This window comes from Arachis stenosperma, chromosome 7, assembly GCF_014773155.1.
Source record: "Arachis stenosperma cultivar V10309 chromosome 7, arast.V10309.gnm1.PFL2, whole genome shotgun sequence".
NCBI classification, from domain to species: domain Eukaryota; kingdom Viridiplantae; phylum Streptophyta; class Magnoliopsida; order Fabales; family Fabaceae; genus Arachis; species Arachis stenosperma.
Window position 1 is genome coordinate 75812630 of NC_080383.1, and position 7066 is coordinate 75819695.

General features: G+C 41.2%; 1 non-coding gene across 1 annotated transcript; it reads left to right on the top strand.

Annotated features, from left to right (window-relative positions):
• Window positions 1-3106: 3106 nt before the first annotated feature.
• On the top strand, window positions 3107-3214 carry LOC130942608 (small nucleolar RNA R71). The gene has a single exon (XR_009071174.1). It is a non-coding gene; the product is annotated as a small nucleolar RNA R71 (small nucleolar RNA).
• Window positions 3215-7066: the final 3852 nt, after the last annotated feature.

The following is a 7066-nucleotide window of genomic DNA, read 5'->3' on the forward strand; positions in this document are numbered from 1 at the left end:
CCTTCTCAATTGAACCGGCTTGCCTCTTGAATCTCTCTTCCATTGTGCTCCCTCTTCACATATGACTGTGAGGACTTGGTCCAACCTTTGATCAAAGTTGACCCTTCTAGTGTAAGGGTGTTCATCTCCTTGCATCATGGGCAAATTGAATGCCAACCTTACACTTTCCGGACTAAAATCCAAGTATTTCCCCCGAACCATAGTAAGATAATTCTTTGGGTCCGGGTTCACACTTTGATCATGGTTCTTGGTGATCCATGCATTGGCATAGAACTCTTGAACCATTAAGATTCCGACTTGTTGAATGGGGTTGGTAAGAATTTCCCAACCTCTTCTTCGGATCTCATGTCGGATTTCCGGATATTCACCCTTTTCGAGTGAAAAGGGACCTCGGGGATCACCTTCTCAAGGCCACAACTTCATAGAAGTGGTCTTGATGCACCCTTGAGATGAATCTTTCCATCTCCCATGACTCGGAGGTGGAAGCTTTTGCCTTCCCTTTCCTCTTTCTAGAGGTTTCTCCGGCCTTGGATGCCATAAATGGTTATGAAAAACGAAAAAAGCAACGCTTTACCACACCAAACTTTAAAAGGTTTGCTCATCCTCGAGCAAAAGAAGAAAGAAGAGAGTGGAAGAAGAAGAAATGAGGAAGAAGGGAATGGCTTTTGTGTTCGGCCAAAGAGGGGGAGAAGTGGTGATTAGGTTGTGTGAAAATGAAGGGGTGAAGAAGGGTTTATATAGGAGAGGGGGGTCATGGTTCGGCCATTAATGGGTGGGTTTGGGGGGGAAAGTGGTTTGAATTTGAATGGTGAGGTAGGTGGGGTTTTATGGAGGATGGATGTGAGTGGTGAAGAGAAAGATGGGATTTGATAGGTGAAGGGTTTTTGGGGAAGAGGAGTTGAGGTGATTGGTGAATGGGTGAAGAAGAGAGAGAGAGTGGTGGGGTTGGTGGGGATCCTGTGGGGTCCACAGATCCTGTGGTGTCAAGGAAAAGTCATCCCTGCACCAAATGGCATTCAAAATCACGTTTTGAGCCATCTCTGGCGTTAAACGCCGGGCTGGTGCCCATTCCTGGCGTTTAACGCCAGGTTCTTGCCCTTTTCTGGCGTTTAACGCCAGTCTGGTGCCCCTTTCTGGCGTTAAACGCCCAGAATGGTGCCAGACTAGGCGTTAAACGCCCAATTGCTAGCCTCACTGGCGTTTAAATGCCAGTGGGTTCTTCCTCCAGGGTGTGCTGTTTTTCTTCCTGTTTTTCATTCTGTTTTTGCTTTTTCAATTGATTTTGTGTCTTCTTATGATCATCAACCTACAAAAAACATAAAATAACAAAGAGAACTAGATAACATATAACATTGGGTTGCCTCCCAACAAGCGCTTCTTTAATGTCAATAGCTTGACAGATGGCTCTCATGGAGCCTCACATTTTCTCAGAGCAATGTTGGAACCTCCCAACACCAAACTTAGAGTTTGAATGTGGGGGTTCAACACCAAACTTAGAGTTTGGTTGTGGCCTCTCAACACCAAACTTAGAGTTTGACTGTGGGGGCTCTGTTTGACTCTGATTTGAGAGAAGCTCTTCATGCTTCCTCTCCATGATGACAGAGGGATATCCTTGAGCCTTAAACACCAAGGATTCTTCATTCACTTGAATGATCAGTTCACCTCCATCAACATCAATCACAGCCTTTGCTGTGGCTAGGAAGGGTCTGCCAAGGATGATGGTTTCATCCATGCACTTCCCAGTCTCTAGGACTATGAAATCCGCAGGGATGTAATGGTTTTCAATCTTCACCAAAACATCCTCTACAAGTCCATGAGCTTGTTTTCTTGAGTTGTCTGCCATCTCTAATGAGATTCTTGCAGCTTGCACTTCAAAGATCCCTAGCTTCTCCATTACAGAGAGAGGCATGAGGTTTACACTTGACCCTAAGTCACACAGAGCCTTCTTGAAGGTTATGGTGCCTATGGTACAAGGTATTGAAAACTTTCCAGGATCTTGTCTCTTTTGAGGTAATTTCTGCCTAGACAAGTCATCCAATTCTTTGGTGAGCAAAGGAGGTTCATTCTCCCAAGTCTCATTTCCAAATAACTTGTCATTTAGCTTCATGATTGCTCCAAGGTATTTAGCAACTTGCTCTTCAGTGACATACTCATCCTCTTCAGAGGAAGAATACTCATCAGAGCTCATGAAAGGCAGAAGTAAGTCCAATGGAATCTCTATGGTCTCATTTTGAGCCTCAGATTCCCATGGTTCCTCATTGGGGAACTCATTGGAGGCTAGTGCACGCCCACTGAGGTCTTCCTCAGTGGCGTTCACTTCCTCTCCTTCCTCTCCAAATTCGGCCATGTTGATGGCCTTGCACTCTCCTTTTGGATTTTCTTCTGTGTTGCTTGGGAGAGTACTAGGAGGGAGTTCAGTAACTTTCTTGCTCAGCTGTCCCACTTGTGCCTCCAAATTCCTAATGGAGGACCTTGTTTCAGTCATGAAACTTTGAGTGGTTTTGATTAGATCAGAGACCATAGTTGCTAAGTCAGAGGGGTTCTGCTTAGAATTCTCTGTCTGTTGCTGAGAAGATGATGGAAAAGGCTTGCCATTGCTAAACCTGTTTCTTCCACCATTATTGTTGTTAAAACCTTGTTGAGGTCTTTCTTGATTCTTCCATGAGAAATTTGGGTGATTTCTCCATGAAGAATTATAGGTGTTTCCATAGGGTTCTCCTAGGTAATTCACCTCTTCCATTGAAGGGTTCTCAGGATCATAGGCTTCTTCTTTAGATGAAGCATCCTTAGTACTGCTTGGTGCACTTTGCATTCCAGACAGACTTTGAGAAATCAAATTGACTTGTTGAGTCAATATCTTGTTTTGAGCCAAAATGGCATTCAGAGTATCAATCTCAAGAACTCCTTTCTTCTGATTGGTCCCATTGTTCACAGGATTCCTTTCAGAAGTGTACATGAATTGGTTATTTGCAACCATTTCAATTAGCTCTTGAGCTTCTGTAGGCGTCTTCTTCAAATGAAGAGATCCTCCAGCAGAGCTATCCAAAGACATCTTGGATAGTTCAGAGAGACCATCATAGAAAATGCCTATGATGCTCCATTCAGAAAGCATGTCAGAAGGACATTTTCTGATCAATTGTTTGTATCTTTCCCAAGCTTCATAGAGGGATTCTCCATCCTTCTGTTTGAAGGTTTGGACTTCCACTCTAAGCTTACTCAATTTTTGAGGTGGAAAGAACTTTGCCAAGAAGGCATTGACTAGCTTTTCCCATGAGTCCAGGCTTTCTTTAGGTTGTGAGTCCAACCATGTCCTAGCTCTGTCTCTTACAGCAAAAGGGAATAGCATAAGTCTGTAGACCTCAGGGTCTACCCCATTAGTCTTGACAGTGTCACAGATTTGCAAGAATTCAGCTAAAAACTGATGAGGATCTTCCAATGGAAGTCCATGAAACTTGCAATTCTGTTGCATTAGAGAAACTAATTGAGGCTTAAGCTCAAAGTTGTTTGCTCCAATGGCAGGGATAGAGATGCTTCTCCCATAGAAGTCGGGAGTAGGTGCAGTAAAGTCACCCAGCACCTTCCTTGCATTGTTTGCATTGTTGTTGTTTTCGGCTGCCATGGGTTCTTCTTCTTTGAAGATTTCTGTTAGGTCCTCTACAGAGAGTTGTGCCTTAGCTTCTCTTAGCTTTCGCTTCAAGGTCCTTTCAGGTTCAGGGTCAGCTTCAACAAGAATGCCTTTGTCTCTGCTCCTGCTCATATGAAAGAGAAGAGAACAAGAAAATGTGGAATCCTCTATGTCACAGTATAGAGATTCCTTGAGGTGTCAGAAGAACAGAAAAATAGAAGAAGGAGGTAGAAGAATTCGAACTTAATCAGAGAGAGTTCGAATTGTGCATTGAGAAGGAGTGGTACTCCATAAATAGAAGGATGTGGGAAGAGGGGAAGAGAATTTTCGAAAATTAAGTTAAAGAAATTGAAAACATTTTGAAAAACACTAATTAATTTTCGAAAATAAGAGTGGGAAAGAAATCAAGTGATTTTTGAAAAAGATTTTGAAATTAGAAGTCAAAAAGATTTGATTGAAAGCTATTTTGAAAAAGATGAGGTTAAGAAGATATGATTGATTTTAAAAATATGTGATTGAGAAAATATGATTTGAAAACAATTTTAAAAAAAGATTTGAAAAAAATTAATGACTTGCCTAACAAGAAAAGATATGATTCAAACATTAAACCTTTCTCAACAGAAAAGGCAACATACTTGAAATGTTCAATCAAATCATTAATTGTTAGCAAGTATCTTTGAAAAAGGAAAGAAATTGATTTTGAAAACATTTGATTGAAAAGATATGATTTGAAAAAGATTTGATTTTGAAAAACTTTGAAAACTTGAAAAAAAATTGATTTGAAAACAAAATCCTCCCCCTTGTGCCATCCTGGCGTTAAACGCCCAGAATGGTGCACATTCTGGCGTTTAACGCCCAATGCACTACCTTTTTGGGCGTTAAACGCCCAACCAGACACCCTGGCTGGCGTTTAAACGCCAGTCTGTCCTTCTTCACTGGGCGTTTTGAACGCCCAGCTTTTTCTGTGTAATTCCTCTGCTGCATGTTCTGAATCTTCAGTTCCCTGTACTATTGACTTGAAAATAGAACCAAGATCAAATAAACAATGCATTGGAAGACATCAAACTTAAAATTAGACACTAGACTCAAACAAGAAACATAAAATATTTTTGGTTTTTATGATTTTGAAATTTTTTTTGTGCTTTTTTCGAAAATTATATGAAAAGAAAATAAAGGTATCAAAATTCTTAATGAGAATTCCAGGAATCATGCAATGTTAGTCTAAAGCTTCAGTCTAAAGGAATTAGACATGGCTAGCCAAGCTTCAGCAGGACATTGCATTCAAGAGCTAAATTGATGAAGATCAATCAGCTTTGGTGATGATAAGAACATCACCTTGAAACACTAGAATTCATTCTTAAGAACTCTGAAGAAAAAATACCTAATCTAAGCAACAAGATGAACCGTCAGTTGTCCATACACAAAACAATCCCCGGCAACGGCGCCAAAACTTGGTGTGCGAAATTGTGATCACTACTTTTCACAACTCAAATAATCCCTAGTAATGGCCCCAAGAACTTGGTGCTCAATACCATGGCATAAACACAACTTTGCACAACTAACCAGCAAGTGCACTGGGTCGTCCAAGTAATAAACCTTACGCGAGTAAGGGTCGATCCCACGGAGATTGTTGGTATGAAGCAAGCTATGGTCACCTTGTAAATCTTAGTCAGGCAGACTCAAATGGGTATAGTGATATACGAATGAAGCATAAAGATAAAGATAGAGGTACTTATGTAATTCATTGGTAGGAACTTCAGATAAGCGTATGAAGATGCTTTCCCTTCCGTCTCTCTGCTTTCCTACTGTCTTCATCCAATCCTTCTTACTCCTTTCCATGGCAAGCTTATGCAAGGGTTTCACCATTGTCAGTGGCTACCTCTCATCCTCTCAGTGAAAATGTTCCTATGCTCTGTCACAGCATATGGCTAATCAGCTGTCGATTCTTGGTCAGGCCGGAATAGAATCCAGTGATTCTTTTGCGTCTGTCACTAACGCCCCGCCTGCTAGGAGTTTGAAGCACGTCACAGTCATTCAATCATTGAATCCTACTCAGAATACCACAGACAAGGTTAGACCTTCCGGATTCTCTTGAATGCCGCCATCAGTTCTCGCCTATACCACGAAGACTCTGATCTCACAGAATGGCTGGCTCGTTTTTCAGGCGAGCACTCGGTTGTCAGGCGATCAACCATGCATCGTGTATCAGGAATCCAAGAGATAAACACTAGAGCCTTGTTTGCTTGTAGAACAGAAGTGGTTGTCAGTCACTTTGTTCATAGGTGAGAATGATGATGAGTGTCACGGATCATCACATTCATCAAGTTGAAGAACAAGTGATATCTTGGACAAAGAACAAGCGGAATTGAATAGAAGAACAATAGTAATTGCATTAATACTCGAGGTACAGCAGAGCTCCACACCTTAATCTATGGTGTGTAGAAACTCCACCGTTGAAAATACATAAGAACAAGGTCTAGGCATGGCCGAATGGCCAGCCTCCCCCAAAGAGGGTTTAATCATCAAAGCATGATCAAAAGATATCTAATACAATAGCAAAATGTCCTACTTATAGAAAACTAGTAGCCTAGGGTGTACAGAGATGAGTAAATGACATAAAAATCCACTTCCGGGCCCACTTGGTGTGTGCTTGGGCTGAGCAATGAAGCAATTTCGTGTAGAGACTCTTCTTGGAGTTAAACGCCAGCTTTTATGCCAGTTTGGGCGTTTAACTCCCATTTAGGTGCCAGTTCCGGCGTTTAACGCTGGAATTTCTGAGGGTGACTTTGAACGCCGGTTTGGGCCATCAAATCTTGGGCAAAGTATGGACTATCATATATTGCTGAAAAGCCCAGGATGTCTACTTTCCAACGCCGTTGAGAGCGCGCCAATTGGGCTTCTGTAGCTCCAGAAAATCCACTTCGAGTGCAGGGAGGTCAGAATCCAACAGCATCTGCAGTCCTTTTCAGTCTCTGGATCAGATTTTTGCTCAGGTCCCTCAATTTCAGCCAGAAAATACCTGAAATCACAGAAAAATACACAAACTCATAGTAAAGTCCAGAAAAGAGAATTTTAACTAAAAACTAATAAAAATATACTAAGAACTTAACTAAAACTACTAAAAACATACTAAAAACAATGCCAAAAAGGGTACAAATTATCCGCTCATCAGCTTCTCTTAATTTTCTCTTCAGGGTCCTTTCAGGTTCTGGATCAATTTCAACAAGAGTGCCTTTATCCTTGTTCCTGCTCATATGAAAGAGAAGAAAACAAGAAAAGAAAGAGGAATCCTCTATGTCACAGTATAGAGATTCCTTTATGTTAGTAGAAGAAGAAAGGGGATAAGGAAAGGAGAATGGTTCGGATTTTTAGATGAAGAGAAGTGAAGAGAAGTGTTAGTAAATAATTAATTAAATAAAATAAGAAAAGAGAGGGAGAATT